Genomic DNA, 20,715 nt, shown 5'->3' on the forward strand with positions numbered 1-20,715 from the left:
ATGTGGGTATGAGTGCCACGGTCTCTGCGGCCAGCTCACAATGGCCCTTCCCACCTACTTCCCACAGCCACCCCAACCCTGTGGTCACTTTCTGAACCTCCCTAGTGGCCTCTGATTTCTTTCTGGACATGGCCAGCAAAAGGAAGTGGGGAGATGACTCAGAGGTGTGATGTGGCCTTAACAGATGTGTCGTTGCGATGACATTCCCTAAGGAGGTGGGTAATGAGTGGCAGAGAGAGCTCTGGAGATCACAGGAGGTGTGTAAACAGGGAAAGACCAGTTTGTAAGGTCCAGAACAGCTGAAGAGCAAAAGTCTTAATGGATTGTCAGCTTAACACAGCCCTCAGTTCATGCACAACAGTCATTTTCAATGCTGAGGAGAAAATGAGAAACGGAACTCAAAATGTAACACTTTCACATTGTTCCTTTGCCTGGGTAAAATTAGCAGGAGTGATAAAATTGGTGATGTACTTTTAAGTAGCTGTCACTGAAAAGACAAATCTCAAGGACTTGTCAAAATAAATGCAGTAGCAGAATTAAAAAAAAAAAAAAACCACACCTCAACGTGATTTCCGCATTTGTGTAACAGATATGATGACCACGGGCCATTAATGACGCTTGTCCACCTCTGCCGTATATGGGCCATGGGGTACTGGGAAGGATAAAGGTCAGAAGCCAGGGTTCTTCCACCTGATTCCCTAAACCTCTGGGCAAATTACCTAGCCTTTCTGAGTCCCGTTTTCACCCTGTATAGAAAGAGGAACGTTTGTCTTCCCACCTCATAGCACTGCCATGAGGAGGAAATGAGACGTTGGGGCTGTGAAATCGTTCAGCGAAGGTTGTACCTAAACTAGAGGAAGCTCCGTGGTAAAGTCCCGAGAAGGGGCTATGACAGGAGGATGGGATTTGGGTCTTGTGACTTCCTTAGAGCTCAGCTGCACTCTCGGTGTCAGGCCATGAATGTCCCCGAGTGATGTGGGTCTCAGTCACCCACAGATCCCTCAGGGGCCACATCTGCGCTCACTGCCCACCCCACCTGTTCCTAGGACAGAAGGCCCGGGACCAAGTTGCTTTCCAGAGGCCCATGGAAGCAAATGTCATGGGTTCCAAAATATAAAAATGAAACTGCCAATTTGAAATTAATCATGCTTTAAACATCTGTAAAATGGAACATCATAACTGCACTGATATTTAAATATACTTTCCATAAAAATTCATTGTATTTGAAAATAACTTACAGGTGACATTTTTCTCACTTCACAATAATTTCTGCATGTGTTCAGGATTACCAAGAAACAGCCAATTTTAAATTACGAACAAATGAGCCGCCAATGTCTAAATACTTTGAAAGGCAAATTATAAAAATCTTTAAGTTTTGTTTTGTTTTGGTTTTTTTTTTACAACAAAAGTATTAACACTTCCTGTGGGATGTGGGGTGCGGGTACATCCTCTTGGGAGTGCCATGTCCTGGGGCTCTCTCCAGGTAGGCATGTCCAGTGGGCACCAAGGTCTTAAGAAGGCCCTCTTGGCTTCAGCCTAACATTTCAGAAGCTTCTGAGGGGCCAGACATTTTGCCCTGTCCCTTCGCTGTATTTGGAAGCCAGAAGTCTGAATTCAAAGCCTGCCTTTCTCGAGGCTATTATGGTGGTCACGGACCATCAAACTACACAAAAGACCTTATGATAACAAGCTACAGTTTCCTGTTCCACCCCTTCCCAACCCCACCCTATTGCCCAAATAGTTTTCTGTTATTAGTTCCTATGGCGGTTACCCTCTAGATAATATACTAATAACCTGATGTCCTGTTTTGCCACTGTCGGCCTGTATCGATCATTACCCCCCCAAAATAGTTGAAAATGATGGGTAATTTGCACTAAACCCATTTCTCTTTCTTCTTTCCTTCCTTCTAATATTTGATTTTGGTTGCTTTTTTATTATTTGCACATTTAATCTCAAAATCTGGTTTCTTGGTTTATTTATTTATTTATTTATTTATTAGCGTTTATTTTTGAGAGAGAGAGAGAGCATGCACACACAAGTGGGGGAGGGGCAGGGAGAGAGGGAGACAGAGGATATGCAGCGGGCTCTGAAACTGAGAGCAGAGAGCCCCACGTGGGGATATGGGGCTCGAGATCATGAGCCACGAGGTTGTGACCCGAGCCGAAGTTGGACGCTTAACTGACAGAGCCACCCAGGCGCCCTTCTTTTTTTTTTTTTTTTTAATACATACCTAATTTATTGTCAAGTTAGCTAACATACAGTATATAGAGTGTACTCTTGCCTTTGGAATAGATTCCCATGATTCATCACTTACAAATAACACCCAGTGCTCATCCCAACAAGTTCCTTCCTCAATGCCCATCACCCATTTTCCCCGCCCCCCCAACTTCCCCACCCCACCTCTTGGTTTTTTTTAATTACTTTTTTTGAAGTTTTGTTTTTTTGAGTAATCTCTGCACCCCACATGGGGCTCGAACTCACAACCCCGAGATCAAGAGTCACATCGTCTTCCGACTGAGCCAGCCAGCCCCTAGTTTCTTGTTTTCTAACACTCTGACAGCCTCTCTCAAAGCCCTTTGCCATCAGATGAGAGTACTGGAGGATGCCCCCTCCGCCCCTCCGCCCCTCAGACAAGCTTTTATTCTGACTTGCTTTATAGTCTGCCCAGCAACTACAACTAACCATATCGAGCTTCCTTCAAGATTACCAATAAATGTCATTTACATTATCTTGATGATATAAATACTATTTCCTACCAGCATCGGAAGGGCTCAATCTCACTTTGCTCTATGTAAAATGGGGGCAGCAGAGGATGTTCTAACACCACATAACACAAGGTGAAGACGATAAGAAATGTGAATGACAGAAGACTTTCAGTAAATAAAAGGCCTTCTTTTTCTATAATTATTCCATGACAAACAGCATGGAATGGTAATACAGGCTAATACCACTGGGGCTAAGAAAACTTTCTGAACCTCAATTTCTTCACCAGTAAAATGGGGAGGATATTACTACCACCTCACTCAGTGGCTATAAAGATTACTTGAAATCCAAGTGCTTTGTATTTAGTATGTCACTATCCCAAGTTTAAGAGATCATGACCTCATTTCCGTCTTTCAGGGAGAGAAAACTGCAGTTCCCGCCTCCACACAGCAGGCTGTGGTTGGGAAAAATGCACAGCGCTCTCTAAAGGGCATTTAGGGGACAACTGGAAAATATGAATAGTGCCCATAGATTAAATACTTCTGCTAAATCCAGTATCATTGGATATGATTATGGTACTGTGGTTATGTAGGAGAGTGCCCTTGTTCTTAGGAAATACATGCTGAAGTATTTAGGGGTTAAGTGTAACAATGTCAGCAAACTAGTTTCAAATGGCTCAGGAAATTTTATTAGAGAGAGACAGAGACAGAGACAGAGACAGAGATGGAGACAGCACAGTATAGCAAAATGTTGACAATCAGGGAATCCAGACATTAATTGTACTTATCTTTCACTTTCTCTACTGATTTGACATCTTTCAGAATAAAACCTTGTGGGGTGGGGAGAAACACTTTCAGTGTTGGAAAGCACCCTAAAGGTCTTTTGCCTATTCTGGGAATTAGGTGTAGGCCCTGACACTGTGGCTCCCACAGCCCCTCCCAGTGAGGTGGGGGCAGCTTTGCTGACATCTCAAAGTCCTCGTAAAGCTGACCAACCCCGGGAGGTGATGGAGAGCTCCCAGGTTGGGGGGACCAACGGACAGCATTCCGTGGTGCAGAGGGTGGTCCGTGTAATCCAGCCCTCCTTCTGAAGCTTTGGGGAGGGAGAGCCAAGGGGCTGTCCAGAATTGCCCCAGAGGAAAGGCCAAGCAGACAGCTGCCCGCTTTGGGTCCTGGCCGAGGCTCCTTCACCGGGTGTCTCATCAGCTGTCTCTCTTTTGTTCAAAGGAAAGCAGGAAAGAACAGTTGGTATCTTTGCACTACCCAGAACCCAGACGCTCCTTCCAGTCAACTCAATTATCTGCACCAATGAACTGGGAAAAGAGGCACTGGTAATCGACTTTAAATTCTATGTTATACTTGCCATCTACAAAAAAAAAAAAAAAAATTAGGTAACACCAAAAGAAAACCAATCAGTTCAGCAACAAACAATATAAAGCGAAAGATGGGGTCAGACACTCTCATTCCTTTATGCTATCAGGTTCCCATCTCTTCCTTGATGGCCCAGCTCTCAAGGTTTTAGGAGTAATCTACAAACTGGAAGGAAAAAAAAAAGCTGCTTTGCCTAACTGATAATAGGTGATCTGCCTATGGATGATCTGTACCAGTAAACTCCTAACTGCAGTGCTACATTTCATTCTGGACATAATACATTCAAATGGAGATAAACTGTAGCTTGTTCTAAGGGTGATTAGTATAACGAGGGGGGGGGGAATCTGGCATTAAGGGAGCTCACACACTGAAAGCCCCAGGGACTGGGTCAGGTCTTGCGTGGTCTCACTTGATCCACACAATCACTCCCTGCCTCTATTTCCCAAACTTGCCAGATCACAGGCGTCACTGAAGGAGAGGAAGGAGGTTGAGATCGGGCAAGTTGGGGAACACTGTCTGACGAGTGAGGTACTTTCATTCAACTTTTCCTGGGGAGGAAACTGAGTCTCTAAGAGGTTCCCTGGCCAGCCTAAGGTCACACAGATAGAGGTAATGATGTCACTGTGGATAACATGATTTCAACTGCTAACATCTGCTGCGTACTCATCATGTGCTAAGGACTTTACATGCAAAGTCAAGATTTGAACCCTGACTGGAAGTCTGGCTCATTTCATGATCTCCATTCTTGCGATTACCTCGTACATCTTCCCAGAACACGTCCAACGAAGAAGATCTGAAAAAACAGGGCAGCTGAGAGCAGAGAAGAAAAGATGGGGCAGGCACGTGGTAGCCGTTTCCAAATATTGAAAGGCTGTCACTGTACTTCTTTCACACGCTGTATTTTGCACATCCCCTACTTTATTTGGGGATGCATTTTGGTGAGACCCATTCACCTTTGATATTTTTCCCCAGTGGATGGAAGTCATAGCCATGACAGATTAATATAAGAAGAAATTCTGAAAGACCAAGCTGGCCAAATACAGAATAAGATGACTGCAATACACCCATTGTTGTTGGGAGTCGCCCACCAAAGAGGTGTCCAAGCTGGATGACCCCTGGTGGGGATGTTTTAGGGGGACCTGAGATATCTGAAAAAGAAAAGAATAGGGCTACATGACAGTTTAAGGTTCTTTCCAAGTTTGCAAGTTTAACTCTACAGAAGTTGACATTTATTCTATTTACAAACGGATTTTAAAATCAGGGGAGGGATGTAAAGTGGGTCAGTATTATTGTCCAGATGGGGAGGGAATTGCGTCACTGAAAGCTGTGACCAGTCAAGGGTTCCGGGAGTAAATCAGCTCAACCGCTGCGTAGTTATAACCCTCACTGTGCATCAGAATCGCTGAGGGCGCTTTACAAAATGACAGATACCAGAGTTACGATCCAAACCAAATGAAGCTGAATCTCTTGGGGTGGGCTCAGGAATCAGTGATTTTTAAAAGCTCCCCGGGTAAGGGGCGCCTGGATGGCTCAGTCAGTTCAGTGTCTGACTCCTGATTTCGTCTCAGGTCATGATCTATCTCATGGTTTGTGAGTTCGAGCCCCACAGCTCTGTGTTGACAGTGCTGCTTGGGATTCTCTCTCTCTCTCTCTCTCTCTCTCTCTCAAAATAAAGAAATAAACTTAAATAAAAATAAATAAAAGCTCCCCAGGTGATTCTAACGTGCAGCTAAGATGGAGAACCACTGAACTGGAAGAAATGAAGCTCACACAGAGGATGATCCTGCTGTCCTCTGAGCCTCGTGATGACCAGGAATCAGTTCATCTCTACATTTGACACAAATGTCTCTGACACGGGACGGGGGCAGTTGTTGAGGGACTGTTTGTAAGTCTAGAAGATCCGAATCAAAGTCCCCCAGGATGTTCTCGTTGGAAGTCAGGGGAGGCCCTTTAACACTTCATTTAAAGTCTTAAAGTCCTGACTTTTCCAGTGATCACAAAGTCTTCACAAATTCATAGAGATAGAAGGTAGAATGGTGGTTGCCAGGAGCTGGGAGGAGTAGAGAATGGGGAGTTACTATTTACCAGGGTAGGTGTTTTTAGCTTGGGGGGATAAGAAACTTCTGGAGATCGATGGTGGTAGTGGTTACACAACAGTGTAACTTTGTACACTTCAAAGTATTGTGAACTATACACTGAAAAGTAGTTAAAATGGTCAATTTTATGTTACATATATTTACCACAATAAAAAAAACTGTTTAATGTTTCAAGTAGAGTGACTGTAAGAAAAATATACTGAACATGCATTGACCCACCCAGCTGCAAACTGTTAGCACTTTGTCAAGTTTTCTTCAGTTTTTTTTTTAAATAAAAGAAGTAAAACTTTGCAAATTAAAACACAAAAAAAGCTTTCAGAGGGATTTATCCCAGGAATGTAAGGGTAATTCAACATAAGAAAAACAATCACTGTAATGTACCAGAACACATGATTATCTCAATTGGTGCAGGAAAAAGAATCTGACAAAACCCAACACCCTTTCATGATGAAAACACTTAGAAAACTGGGAATAGAAGGGAATTGCCTCAACACGATAAAGGGCATTTGTGAAAAAATCCCCAGCAAACATCACGCTCAATGGTGAAACACTGAGAGCTTTTTCTCTAAGATTAGCGACAAGACAAGGATGTCTGCTTTTACCATTGCTACTCAACATTGTATTCGAAGTTCTGGCCAGAGCAATTAGGGAAGAAAAAAAAAAAGGCATCCAAATTGGAAATGGAGAAGTAGAACTATATTTATAGTTGATGTGATCCTACATATAGAAAATCCCAAAGAATCCACACTCACAAAAAGCTACCGGAGCTAATAAAGAAATCCAGTAAAGTTTCAAGAGTACAAGATCAACACACAAAAATCAGCTGTGGTTCAATACACCACCAGTGAACAATCTGAAGAGGAAATTAAGAAAACAATTCCATTCAGGAAAGCTTTCGGAGCATCTAAGGACTGGACATTAAAAGAGTCTCCCAGTCCTTTGAAGTGGAAACATTTTGTTATTAATGGTCAGGGTGGAGGCACATGCATCTGCACCTTTAACTTTTCACGCATATTAGTGCATCTCATATTAAAATTAAGTAGAGCACAAAGGTTGACGGGGACGGTCGCATGGACTGCACAGGACGTGTGGAAGAAGCGGAACTACACGCACAGGCACTTCAGAAAGGCCGGAGTCTTGGCCATCCTGCCTCCCTTCATGTCTCAAGAGTCACAGGAAGTAAGGAAGTAAAATCCCAGGCTCCTCAGAGGAAATCAGGCCTGAGTCAGCCTTCCTGGGAGGTTGGGGGAACAGATTAGGCCCAGCAAACTGTTTACTGAGGAGGGTGTTTTTCACTTGAAAAGTTGGTGGGTTTGGGTTTTTTGGGTTTTTTTTTTTTTAAGTGGAAGAAGGAACTAGAAAGTGTTTTTAATTATTGTTTTGTGACTAGGGGCCAGAAAGATGAAGGGTTTGCCAAGTATTGCCACATTCTTAGTTCTCCATGTTCCAGAGACTCTAAGAGCTGGTGGTTGGTTTCCATCACTGAGATAGGTCTCCTAACCTCTTGTTTCTGTTCCTCTCTCACGGACAACTAGCTAACATGTGCTGGGATCTGTGGATGGACATACTAGGCCGAGAAAAACCTTGAGTGCAAGGAGGTGATTTGCTGAAAGGTAATGAGTCCTAGACTGGTGGCCAGAAGACCTGCCTGCTGTCTAGGCTGGCCTCTAAAGCACCCTAGCTGTGTGGCTTTGAGTCCATTGCCCTCTGGATCTTGTCCATAAAAGGGGAGGAGGGCAGGGCAGGGGTTGGGAGGGGAAAAGATCCTTTTGACTTTGACAATCTAGTTTTTCTAAAGGCCAAACCCATTAAGAATTCAAAAGAACTGTAAAAGAAAAGGGAAGTGACATTGATAGAAAATAAAGATGGGAAGAGAGACAAATTGTAAAGAATGGACAAAAGATTTTTCTACTCCAGGCCCCTCTTTTCTACTTGACCAAAGCTGAGCGAAGCCAGAGGTTCACGTGGACTCAGGAGGGGAGCAGATTTGGCAAGGAAGGAAAAACAGCATTCCTGTTTTCAGTTTCCCAGGGCCAGGGCTCCCCAAGTAGACTCACAAAAGGCCCAAATGCTTAAAGCTTGCCCACCTGTGGGCAAGTCAACCTTATTATGGACCGTGTTTTGAGAGGGAAAAAGTGGAGTGGAGGCAAATCAAACAACTCTCAAAAAATGAATAAAAGGGCATTGGATTTGGATGGGAGGCCCCTGGGTGTTCGTTAGATTTTTTTTCCAAACGTATTATCTGGCAAACGTTTATAAAGTGCCTACTATGTGCTGGGTGCTCAGACAGGATATCTGGCTAGATAGCATTCATCGGGAGATAAGACATGTGCACAAATCCCAAATGTCTAAAACACAAATGGAGGGGCACCTGGGTGGCTCGGTTGGTTGCGCATCAGACTTGGGCTCTGGTCACGATCTCGCAGTTTGCGAGTTCGAGCCCCGAATCCAGCTCTGTGCTGACAGCTCAGAGCCTGAAGCCTGCTTCAGATTCTGTGCTTCCCTCTCTCTGCCCTTCCCTTGTTCACTCTCTGTCTCTCTCAGTCTCTCAAAAATGAATAAACGTTAAGAAAAACATTAAAAAAAAAAAAGTAAAACACAAAGTGAAACCTGCCACAACGGAGTTCAGATAAATTTCTGGAGTTCAGAGTAGGGGCTGCTCCCCCTTAACCTAGGAAGTTTAGGAAATAGACCCTAGAGGCTGAAGCACAGACCCAAAAGCCTTGTTTATTTTTCCAGGAGTAGCAATTATCCCCAGTTCCATTTTAAAGAAGTGAAAACCAAAACAGAAAGGCAAATTATTTGCTCTCTGACCAACCAGCTTGTTAGCAACACAGGATGATATAGAACTACAAACTGATAACTTCCCCCAGAAATTAACGGTGAAAGCATGCACCACTAAGATGACATAAAGTTCTTTTTAGGGGAGGCAACCCATAGCCATAGTCTCCTTTCCCAGCTTAATTCCAAAGATACACCAACCAAAATTCAAAGCAGGATAAAAAAAATTCATAAGCAGGCTGGAGTCACATGTATTTTGGGTCTGAAGGGAGCCAAGGTCTCTGAAGTGGCAGCTCCGCCTACTTGGGGAGGGGTTCTTTGTGTGAAGTCCAGCTGCCCCATTACAAGTGAGTTATAGGGGACACCATGCATCCGGAACAAGGCAGATGAAAGATGAAAACCTAGGCAAGCCCTCTGCTTTTGCAGAAGGAACGTGGCCGCAGGCTTTTCAGCATTGAATTTGAACAAGCCAATGGTATCCCAATCATCGAAACAGGAAGCCAGATAAACAGCATGTTATCAAGGGGGGATCCGGGCGCTTCCCTTAAGCCGGCGCCAGCTGCGCCCTGTGGCTGTCCTAACAAAGTCCCATTGACTCACCAGCTGATTTTCCCGTGTTGGGCTCCGGGGGACAAGAAACCCTCTCTGCTGAGTGGACTTCACCCCTGCACACCGCCCCCACCACTCACCACTCACGCCCTCCCCTGATCCTGTCTCCCCTCTCTGCCCTCTGCAGACTTGGCTGATTCTTTATCCTAGGACCAGGTTATACTGGGTGAGGATAGAGGGACCACAAGAGCCCAAGCGCCCGAGAGCCCTCAGGTGAGCTCCTGGTGTTCACTCAACCTTCCTTTCTCCTCCCTCCCGTCTCCCCCAGGGAACACTTCCACTGGGCTGGCTCCAAAGAGGACAGCCTCCGGGAGTGTGGCCGGCCGACGCTTCGCAGCACAACCTGGGCACCCAGTGAACATTTTCTGGAACAGCCCGGCAAGGTCACCTGCTCCAGCTGCTCTGCTCGCTCCGCTGGGATGGGAGAAAACACGGGTACGGGTGTGTGTGTGTGTGTGTAATAACGTAGCACTTGGTGTCTTTGGTTATAGGATCTCAACACACTTTACACTGCAGGTATTTCACAGAAAGGGAAACTGAGGCTCCGAAAGGCTGACGCTGGTAGCCCCTAGTGAGTCAAGTCCTGGAGCAGACGCGCGGTCCCCCAGGGACGCCTCGGCACACACCCTCCCGGGAAGCCGCCAGCGCCTCCGTTGTTATTCCAGCGCCTCTCTCGAGCCCAGCCCGTAGCCTCCCCGGGGCACCAGGCTCACCTCCCCCCGGGGATCTGTCCCGGCCCGGCAAAGTGGGAAGCGGCGGTCGCCGCGCGCAGCCCGGTCCCCGCCCCCGCGACGACCCCGCGCGGGCCACTCACCGGCGCGCCTGCCCTCCCCGGCTCCAGCTCCGGGTCCCGGTCCGCGCCGCCGCCGCGCAGAGCCGCGCATCCCCAGCGCAGCGCGGGGCCGGGCGCGCTCTCCTCGCGATAAGAAAGTTTCTCCGGGGTCCCCGGGCCGGGTCCGGCCCTCGCTCGGGGGTCGGCGTCCGCCGCGCGCTCCAGCCGCGCGCTCACACTAGGGCCGCCGCCGGCCCCGGCCCCACAATGAGCGGGGAGGCGGCATCCTGAACAAAGTGCGTCCCCCGGGGCCGGGCTGCCGGGGGCGGAGCCTCGTGACCCGCTGCCCCAGGCACACGCCGGCTGCCTCCGACGCGGGCCCGGGGAGGGGGTGCCCGGCGACCGGGGGGTGTGGGGGGGGCGGGCAGCAGGGCAGGCTGTGTTTCTGGTCGCCCTCGTCTTCCTCCCCCCGCACTGTGCCAGTTTAACCCGCAGAGGGGCGGAGGCATGGGTCCCTTCCAGACTTTGTCATTGGAAAGCTATTCCCGTAACCCTTTCCTGCCTTCGCCTTCCCGTCCCGCCTCCCCAGCCGCAGAAAGGCGGCTGCTTGGTAGCTAGGCTGGGGCCGCGAGCTGGCAGGGCAGGAAGCCTTCGCACAATTGAGCCTTTCCTTTGCCCGGGGACCCGCCACCCCTCCCCAGCAAGTCCTCGGGCTGCAGTTAGTTCGGTCGGTTCACTGAAAGGGGGCAGATGAATCCGCCAGCCTCCTCAACCCGCTTCTGACTCCGCCCACCCTTCCTTCCTCTCTACCCCTATCTGAGTTGGATCTCGGGTGCAGAGGAGAGGGGAGGCCCCAGAAGTGCCCGGCAAATAGTAGGTGCTCAGTAAAATAACGTGACTTCTTCCCACGTTCTCTACTTTGCCGCTGCCCCTCCTCCTTCTAGGGCCCATGGAAGTGGGGGGAGGGGGCAGAAGATGAGAGAGAAAATGACAAGACCCGAAGAGCGTTCTCGGCCAGAACCTCGGCAACCTCTCCGCAGTGCAAGGATTCCACCCCCCATCCCTCATACCCCCACCCCCACCCCCACCCTCACCCCCGCTTCCGGGCCTGAGGGCGTCCAGACTCTGCAGGAAGAGGGCAGAAGGAAATCAGGTGGCCTCTGCCTCTGGAGCAAGCTTTGAGCTCTGTGGGTGAAAGGGAGTAACTGTGGCCAAGGACCCAGCCGATTGGGATCAGAGATTTCACCAGCTCTAGCCATCATGAGGACTGATTGATTTCCGGGGTCTTGAGGGGCTGAAGGATAGAAAGCAGAAAGGTCAACTCCCTGGGAGGTCTCTGAAGTATCAACCAGTAGGAAGCTGAGCAGGGTCAGGATGAGAACCCTTAAGTTTTGCCTGGGGCCCTTTCCAGCCAAGCAGGCCGCAGTGCATGTGGACATAAGGGAGGATGAAGGCGCACTAGACAGTGAACTAGCAGTGACATTGAAGTTCCCATCCGATCAGGGGGAAGGATTTTGACATGAAAGGAATGAATTGTCTTTTGCGGTGGGGAGGGGGCTGTCTCTGAGGGGCACCTGAGATGAGGATGTCATGGCTAAAAGTATGGGCTCCTAAGGCAGACTGTCTGGGCTCAAATCCTGGATCTACTACTTACTAGCCGTGGGAATTTGAACGAATACTTGAACCTCTGAGGGCCCCGATTTCGTCGTCTGTAAATGGGATAATAATTGTTACTATCTCATAAGATTGTTGGGAGGATTAAGTGCGATAAACACGGGTGGCCTGCTTAGAAGAGTGCGGGATGTCACTCACCATGAATTATTGAGTCTGAGTCCTACAACCTTGCATCCATTTGACATTCAACGATGTGCTACCTGGAATTCTTCCTTTCTTTGCGCAGTCCCCTCTGCCTGCAAAGGGGAGCCTGGTGCTTTAAGAAGCAGCACTGTCTCTGGGGCGCCTGGGTCATGATCTCACTCCTGGGTTCGAGCCCTGTGTGGGGCTCTGTGCTAACAGCCCAGAGCCTGGAGCCTGCTTAGGATTCTGTGTGTGTCTCTCTCTCTCTCTCTCTCTCTCTCTCTCTGCCCTTTGTCTCTGTTCCTGCTCTATGTCTCTATCTCTCAAAAATTAATAAGTTAAAAAAAATCATTTAAAAAAACAAGAAGCACTGTCCCTTCTTGAGGGCTCATAGGGTGGATTGGCTGAGGTCCTTGGCCCTCCTAGGCCCAGGGACCAAGATTACACAATAGTCATACAAACCAGTATCAGAGACTGAATTGCCCCTGACCCATCCTGAGGTGAGACACAGGGGCCCTCACCCACATGGGTAATGCTGGAATGATGCTGTTCCTTGGGCACTACCCAGAAAGATAAAGAGGGCCAAAGCCATGATTTGTACGAGTTTAATTTCTTCCATTGGTGCATATGATTAATAGCTCCCCACCCCCATTTGTGGATGGCTGATCCTACAAGTCGTCTCTGACCCTGCTCCAAATGTCCCAATCATAAACCTCCAGCAGATAAACATAATAGCATGTGGACAGGTTGGAAGGCAGAGAACAAACAGGCCAGTCTGGTTGGGGTGACGGGCAGTGGATGTGAAGGCTCATGGGAGAGAAGGTGGCCAGGACAGAGCAAGAGAGAAGCCAGAAGCAACTCTGGACAAAGCGCTGTTGGGGTGTAAGCAGAGTCCCCGCCCATCCCGCAAGTGGCTTCTGCCAAGTGTCTACTCTGTGAGTGATTTTCCTCTGAACACAGTGATGACTCAGTTGCTCTGAATCAAGCAAATGGATTTTCCTTAAATATGAAAATCAATAAGAAGTAAAGGCAAGGGCCTGGTTGTGGGGAGTGGAGGGTGGAGACAACAACAGGGGTGCTGGGGAGTGAAAGGTTGGTAATTGAAGAAGATGCAGGCTCACTGCTGGGGACCCTTGCTCAGCAAGTGTTCCCCTTCCCCCCTACTGGCTCATGAAGAAAGTGGCCTCCAGGCCCTGCTGACCTTATTGAGACTTCTTAAAACCCAACAACTCCCTTTGCCCCGACTCCTTGCACAGCTTAGACTCAATCCTGCTTCAGGGCAGAAGATTGTTAACAAGAGGATTAATGTCAATGTGACAAATAGGTTTTAAAAAACCAGCCCAGGAGCCTGTTGTCACCCTTATGGAGTCTCAGACCTGGCTTGAGTTGAGATGAGGGCTTTGGGAGCCTCAGGAAGCACGTAGCAAGTGACATTTCCAGGTCCAGCCTGATTTCTTTGGGGGCTCTGCCTGTTTTCCTGGAACACTGAGGTCTATGGACCAATGCTCATTTGTTTCACCACTAGGGTTATCTGATGGGGGACCTCGGGGATTTGAACAGAGTCAGAGCTCTCACGTTCCATGTGACCCACGGAGGAACTGCCTTTACCTCTGGGCTCTCTTGTTCAGGGTTTCCAGAGAAGTTTGTAAGGCCCTTGATGGGAATATGAAGACAGCACATTGCTTTATTTTCTTGGCCATTTAGTAAATGCCATTAGAGCTTCTGAGGTGGAGTCCGAGGGAGTCTCTGACTTCCTCCTCCTCAGCACAGTGGAAAAACACTGGGCATGGTATCAGGAGACCTGAGTCCGCGCTTTGGTTCAGCGGCTTGCTGAAGGGCGTCACCTCCATGTGCTCGTCACTAAAAAGGGGTGTTGACACCCAGGGGACAACAATCATCACCCACCAAGGCTTAGGTGAGTAGTCAGTGAGATAATGGAAGAGAAAGTGGCTATAAAATGCTGTGCAAATATAAGCAGAAGTGTGATAATCAGACGGAAAGCATCAGCCCACATCCCCAGCCCATCCTCTTCCCCACCCCAGTCACATGCCCTCTGGTTATGGGCTCAGGGCTTGAAAACTCATTTTTAAGTGGTAGAGAGCTGACTGTCCACTAAAAACCCTTGCCCTTTCTAGCTTGATTCATTAACCCGTGAGGGGCTGCATGATGGTGAGATGGGGTGGAGTGTGAACAAAGCAGTTGTCCCCGTCTGTGGCCACTCAGGCCTCATGACTGGCCTCAGGACCCCCTTTAAGAAGGGCTCTCTGTGTTGATTGTTTGAGCTGAGGAGGACCTGGGAGAAACAGTCTGTGGGAAAAGCTGGCACAGTAATGAATGTTTTACGAGACAGAGCGAGTCACTGCCTTATCGGGAAGATGCTGCTTCTCCCTTTCTTTGTTACCAGGAAGTGAGATGTACTGAAATTCATCACAGTGTTTTTCCAAAGATGGCTTTTCAAAAGAAGTGTCTCTTTAAGGGGCCAGGAGGACAGAGAAGGGGTTGGCAAGGAGAAGCAGTCCCCTTTAAGAAGGCTGGCTGTGGCTGTAGCAATCCTGGAGCCGGTAACAGTCCATACCTTCTGTAGCACTTGGCTGCAATTCCAAGCACTTCATATACATTAATCCATTTAATCCTCACAACAACCGCTTGAAATAGGCACCATTTTTGTTTGTATTTTATAGGTGAAGCAAGTGAGGTCAATATCGTGCGTGGGTCTTACAGCTCGTTAAGTGCCAGAGCCATGGTCTGAACTGGCAGCCAGGCTCCTGAGTCCATGCTTTCAAGTGCTCTGTATCTGCAGAGAAAGGGAGTCTCTGGGTGGTAGTGTGGGGTAGCAGCGAAGGGCTCCATCATTTACTAGCCTCAGTACATTTCCTCCTCTCTTTCTTTCTTCCTTCCTTCCTTCCTTTCTTCCTTTCTAACAGCTTTTTTGAGGTATAATGATTGTGAAGTTCACCCATTGTAAGTGTACAATTGTATGATTTCTAGTAAATCGATAGAGTTGTGCAGCCATCACTACAAGTTTTAGAATGTTCCCATCACCCCCAAACTTTCCTCTTTCAGTATGTGTTTTTTTTCTTCATTTTTTTTTCAGTATATGTTTTAATCTGAGTCCCAACTCCCTCATCTGTAAAATGTAAAAAAAGTGCCTGCCTCATAGGCTTGTTATCAGCACTAAATGAGCTTGCAAATGGTGTATGGTAAATGCCCAAGCAATGTTGTTTACCATACAGTCTCTTAGAGTCATTTTTTTTTTTTTCTTAGAGTCATTTAAATACAGACTTTCAGAACTGGGAGTGGTCTTAAAGACTATCTAATCCCACCCTCTCCTTTAAGAGATAAAGAAGCTAAGGTGCCAACTTGTTAAGCAACTTGCCCATTGAGAACACACAGCCAATTTAGTGGCACGGCTGGCACTGAAACCGGTCTCTTGGTTGATAGCTCAGTGCTCTCTTATCTCTGGAGAGACTTTCTACCCAAGGCACAAGGATGTCATTGTCTGGCCCCCCTGCTGTTTTGTGGGTGCCCCCAGAACAATGCCAATTGGCAGACACACACCCTGGGGGTTTGCTTGTGTGAGAGCTGGAATGCCCAGCATGCTGGCCTTGGAACAGAGAATGCAGCTGGGGAAGGCTGGGTGCAGAATCGAGGGACAAGAGCCAATGTGGAGGCTGAGGCAGGAATGTCCATTTTCAAAACAGGGGATGCAATGACTCAAGGCATCTAGGAGACAGCCAGTCTCTGTAGAGCCCATTTTTGTTTGTATTTTATAGGTGAAGCAAGTGAGGTCAATATTGTGCGTGGGTCTTATAGCTCGTAAGTGCCTCAAGGGACCACCCATGCCTAGAGCCCATGGGTAGGCCAACCTCATGGGCATGTGACTTGTGCAGTTACACAGGACCCCAGGCTTAGAAGGACCCCCTGTTTGGTTTAATGCTTTCCTGTTGCAATGTTTACATTTTTATTATTTATTTATTTATTTATTTATTTATGTTTATTTATTTTGAGAGAGAGAGAGAGGGCACACGAGTGGGGGAGAAGCAGAAAGAGAAGGAGGGAGCAAGAGAGAATCCCAAGTAGCGCTCAAACCCACAAATCGAACCATGAGCTCATGACCTGAACCAAAATCAAGAGTCAGATGCTCAACTGACTGAGCCACCCAGGCGCCCCTCTCAATAATTTTTTTAAATACAGGAGCCCACATTTTTATTTTGCATTGGACTCTGGAAATTATGTAGCCGGTTTTACGCATTGGACAAGGAACAGAGCCTAAGCTAGACTCTTTTTATTTTTAAGTTTTATTTTTTATTTTTTTTAGAAAACTCTACCCCCAACATGCGGCTTGAACTCATGACCCTGAGATCAGGAGTCTCATGCTCTACCAAATGAGCCAGCCAGGCACACCCCAAGCTAGATTCTTAAGGCCTCAGTAAAGAATGGTATGTCTTCACCCAGAACTTATATACAAACTGTGTAAGGTATACAGCATAGTCCTAGAATCTTCATACTGAGTATTAAGAGAAATAGAAGTTGCAAAATAATTTGCATAATATGATCTACGTCAAGAGATGCCTCACAAAACTATATATTTCTATGCGTACATAAACCCGTATGCAAATACACTTTTTTTTGGTAAGTCTGGAAAGACACTCTAAACTGATGTCAATGGTTACTTCTGGGAGAGTCATCAGGGGAGTCATTAATTTTTTCTGTATGCTTGAATTGCTGTGGTTATTCTTACAAGGAACATGCATCCATGGATGACTTATACAATGACAAATAAGATGGTAAGGTATTGGGGCACCTGGATGGCTCACTCGGTTAAGCATCCGACTTCGACTCAGGTCATGATCTCGCTGTTTGTGAGTTCGAGCGTCGCGTCGGGCTCTGTGCTGACAACTCAGAGCCTGGGGCCTGTTTTGGATTCTGTGTCTCCCTCTCTCTCTGACCCTCCCCCATTCATGCTCTGTCTCTCCCTGTCTCAAAAATAAATAAACGTTAAAAAAAAGAAATGGTAAGGTATTCCTAATATATTCTGTGAACATTTTCTTCTATCAATAAATATTCTTTAAAAAAAATTTCTTTTAGTGTTTACTTATTTTTGAGAGATAGAGAGAGAGAGCACATGCGAGCAGGGAAGGGGCAGAGAGAAAGGGAGACACAGAATCTGAAACAGGCTCCAGGCTCTGAGCTGTCAGTGCAGAGTCCGATGCGGGGCTTGAACTCAAAACCCATGAGATCATGACCTGAGCCGAAGTCAGACAACCAACCAACTGAGCCACCCAGGCGCCCCGTGTCAATAAATCTTCTTAAAATACTAAGAAAATAAGTGTCTTGAGAGGGGAAAAAACGGTGTGGAGTTGGACCACTGAAAAGTGGTAGATAGAGGCAAAAGGTTTTCAGGCCCATGATAGGGCTTGAGGGGGAGCAGGGCTAGACCAAGAGAAGGGAATTAGGTGTGAGAAGCCATTGACAAGAGCGTGGGAGCTGTGGCATCCACTTGGGTGGCAGTGGGGTGACTGGAGGTGTTGGACGGCTGTGAGTTGTCAAACGAACCTGGCGATTGAGGTTGTAGAGGTGACTTTGGCTGCACTAAGCAGAAATGGATGAGTTGGGGATAGGCAGGGATTCCCCTACATAGGGAAGAGGGATGAGGCCTGATGCGGGATTCCCCATGAACTGGGAGGTTTCAGGCAGCGTGTACAATGGACAGAGTACAAGCTTTGGAGTGAGGGCTGCAATCGAGTGTCAGATTCACTGTATTCTCTGTGACCATAACCTTGGTTTCTTTCTATGAAACGGAAATGATCCTGACAATATATACCTGGCAGGGTTTGGGGTAGGATTTGATGAGGTGATGTAGGTAAAGCATTGGACCCAGTGCCTGACACAGACCCAGAGCCCCCAAATGTGCCCCTTTCCCTTTAATTGATTCTGTGGTTTGAGGAACTAAAATGGCAAGAAATCATCTGCATATATAAAGAGCCACTCTTTCAAGTCCCGTCCCTCCCAGTTTTCTGGGAGAGCCACTGCAGGCCAGGATCCTGAGCTCCAGCCTGCAAATAAATGCCTGAGCTGAGCCAGCCTGGAAGGGAGAGGAGCTAGCTGCAAGCCAAGGCACTGGGCAGCAAGACAAAGGAGGAGGGCTCAGGGCTCTGACTCTCAAGCTGCTGGGACGAGCTGCGCTGACTTTGGGGCAACCTGGCAAGGGGGCCTACTCTGGGATCTCAAGAAAATTAGTGCTCTGTGAACGCTCACCCCAGTTTCCCCACATTTCTCTCAGCCCTGGTCCTTTCTGCACATCCCCCTCAGCTCTGGGGAGTGTGGGAAGGAATGACTGACGGGCCCTGCTGGTGCAGCCCTCCCCCACCTGTACAGATGTGCCCAGCAGCAGCTGTACCATGCAGGCTACACCTGTTGCCTAGATCAGCTGCTGTAACTCTACTCCTGGGATAGCAGGCCAGGTGCCCAGGCTTTGCAGACGTCCTCCTTTTGGCAGGTGGAAAGGGATGGCTTCTGCCTGTCACAACAGCTCATGGAGGCTGCCTGGAAGGTGCTGGGTCCCTGAGAATCTCAGCTACAGACTGGAACCCCTTCCAGCCCAGAGTTCTGTATACCTGTCCCATAGGCCCCCGTTGGTTCTCTGGCTGCTCCCACCCCTACCACTTAGGGGTGGGGGAGACCAAGGAGCAAGGAGGGAGACAGACACCTCCAGTGGGATCCCTTTAGCTATCCTGGCAGCGGAACAGCAATGTGAACCAGAGGAGTCAAAGAGAACTAGAGCTGGGGAGTAGACTTGCAGTGGGGCCAAGGATTAGGAAGAGTCTGAAAACGAGAGCAGAACTTGCTCTTGTGTGGCTTGGGCCGCTCAGACATTTGTTCTGGAGACGGCTGCCCTGGGAGACTTCCAGTCCAAACTGAGCATGCGTGGAGGCGTGGCCTGGGCAGGCATCGTAGGAGCCGCGCACAAACTTTCCTCTAAGCCGTGGGAGAGCTCGTGGAGCGCCTGGGTGCGGAGCAAATCCAGACGCCCCAGGAATCTGAGAAAATTTCAACAAGGCAGACCCGAGCCACACGTCCTCTGACATCCAGACCTACAGAGTGCATGGCACGTGCCAATACACATAAAAACCTGGTAGAAAACCAGATGGCGAATTGGCATTGCTGATGTCTGGATTATACCCCCACACCCACTTCAGTCTTTGAATGAACATATCTTCCATTTCCCCATCATACTACACATTCAGGGAAAGGAACCGTGAGCCGGTGACGCTCACAGTGATGCCAAGGCATTAGCAAGAAGGTGTTCTCCAGTTCCCCATGAACCCTGGCGATGCCAGGACAAACAGCACATGTGGCCAGCGGCTCCAGGCCAGATGTGAGACACTTCTGACCCCTGCTGGCGGGTTTCTCTCTGCAGCAACCAGGGAAAGCCCCGGGGAGAATGGAGTATTGGAAAAAGCTTGCAATCTGTCTGGGAGGGGTAGGGAGAAATACCCCAGGGCAGAATCTCTCCTCATCTGGAGCTCCTCTGATGAAACCAAGAAATTAGAGTAAAACCCAGACTGAGTTTCTGGGAGGAGTGAGACAGACTAGTGTGTCCCTTCAGCCCCTGTGGCTTGGAACAACTCCCTGCTGCAGATCCCTGAGAACCTAAATTCGGAAACCATTAGCAACACTCCATTAGCCAAATTCAACCACTCAACAAGGGGGGGGGGGGGGAAGGAAAATAGAAAAGAAAAACCTCTCCCTCTCTCTCTTTCTTATTCCAGTGCAGAGCCTTCCTGAACTTTTAGCTTAATTTATTGTGAGTCTGACATTCCCCCACTTAGACCTGGGGCTAACAGTGTGATAATCATGGCTTTAATGTCTTTCTTTCCATGGAAAGAGCTTAGTATTACGCTCTTTGGAAAACCACTGCTAAGAAAGCTGACATCTAGGATATTTGCATCTGTGGTTAAGTTATTTTAGGAATCAGTTTGGACACCCTAGAGACAAAATCCAAGTCTTCCAGAATCTTTACTGGAATAGTCACAGGAGCCAAAGGAGCACCAGCACGCTGAGAATTCCAACAGAATTAGTATGGCAGCCCCAGGGACAACTGAAGTCACTCATTCCCAAACCCCTTCCTCTACCCTGCACCCCCGTCCAGCAACAGGCCCAGTGCTGTCCTTCACTTCATAGGGTGCGTGTACTCCTTGTCTCTCCAACACCAATCATTGTCAGACCTCCACTCTGAACACAGTGCCCAAACCGCTCCAGCAAAGGCAATCATCGGCTTCAAAAGCTAAGTCTAATGGGTGTTTTCCAGTTCTCATGTTACTTGACCTCTATAGCACCTGACATCTTAACAACTCTTTCTTTCTTTCTTTCTTTCTTTCTTTCTTTCTTTCTTTCTTTCTTTCTTTCTTTCTTTCTTTCTTCTTTCTTTAAATTTTTATTTTGAAATATTTTAGACATAATAGATGTATGGAAAATAGTTTAACAAACATTCCTGTTGTAGTCGAGTTTCCCTAGAGAAACAGTACCAATAGGATATTCATTCATTCATTCATTCATTCATTCATTCATTCCTTCATTCATTCTA

The 20,715-nt window shown here is 47.8% G+C and overlaps 1 protein-coding gene and 1 long non-coding RNA gene across 5 annotated transcripts in view; one reads left to right on the plus strand and one right to left on the minus strand.

The window, feature by feature from the left end:
* NAV1 (neuron navigator 1) overlaps positions 1–11,348 on the minus strand; it is a 243,441-nt gene extending 232,093 nt beyond the window's left edge. For all 3 annotated transcript variants that reach the window (XM_053208821.1, XM_053208822.1, XM_053208823.1), the window contains exon 1: positions 10,374–11,348. The gene's annotated coding sequence lies outside the window, so the exon portion shown is untranslated. The remainder of the gene's footprint in view (positions 1–10,373) is intronic.
* LOC106974296 (uncharacterized) lies at positions 9,161–10,387 on the plus strand. Of its 2 annotated transcripts, none has more exons than XR_003425650.2 (3): positions 9,161–9,725; positions 9,828–9,994; positions 10,076–10,387. It is a non-coding gene; the product is annotated as an uncharacterized LOC106974296 (long non-coding RNA). The 2 variants fall into 2 exon arrangements; XR_001430128.3 differs by having other exon boundaries at positions 9,278–9,425.
* Positions 11,349–20,715: the final 9,367 nt, after the last annotated feature.

The sequence above is a fragment of the Acinonyx jubatus genome, chromosome E4, assembly GCF_027475565.1.
Source record: "Acinonyx jubatus isolate Ajub_Pintada_27869175 chromosome E4, VMU_Ajub_asm_v1.0, whole genome shotgun sequence".
In the NCBI taxonomy this organism is placed as follows: Eukaryota; Metazoa; Chordata; class Mammalia; order Carnivora; family Felidae; genus Acinonyx; species Acinonyx jubatus.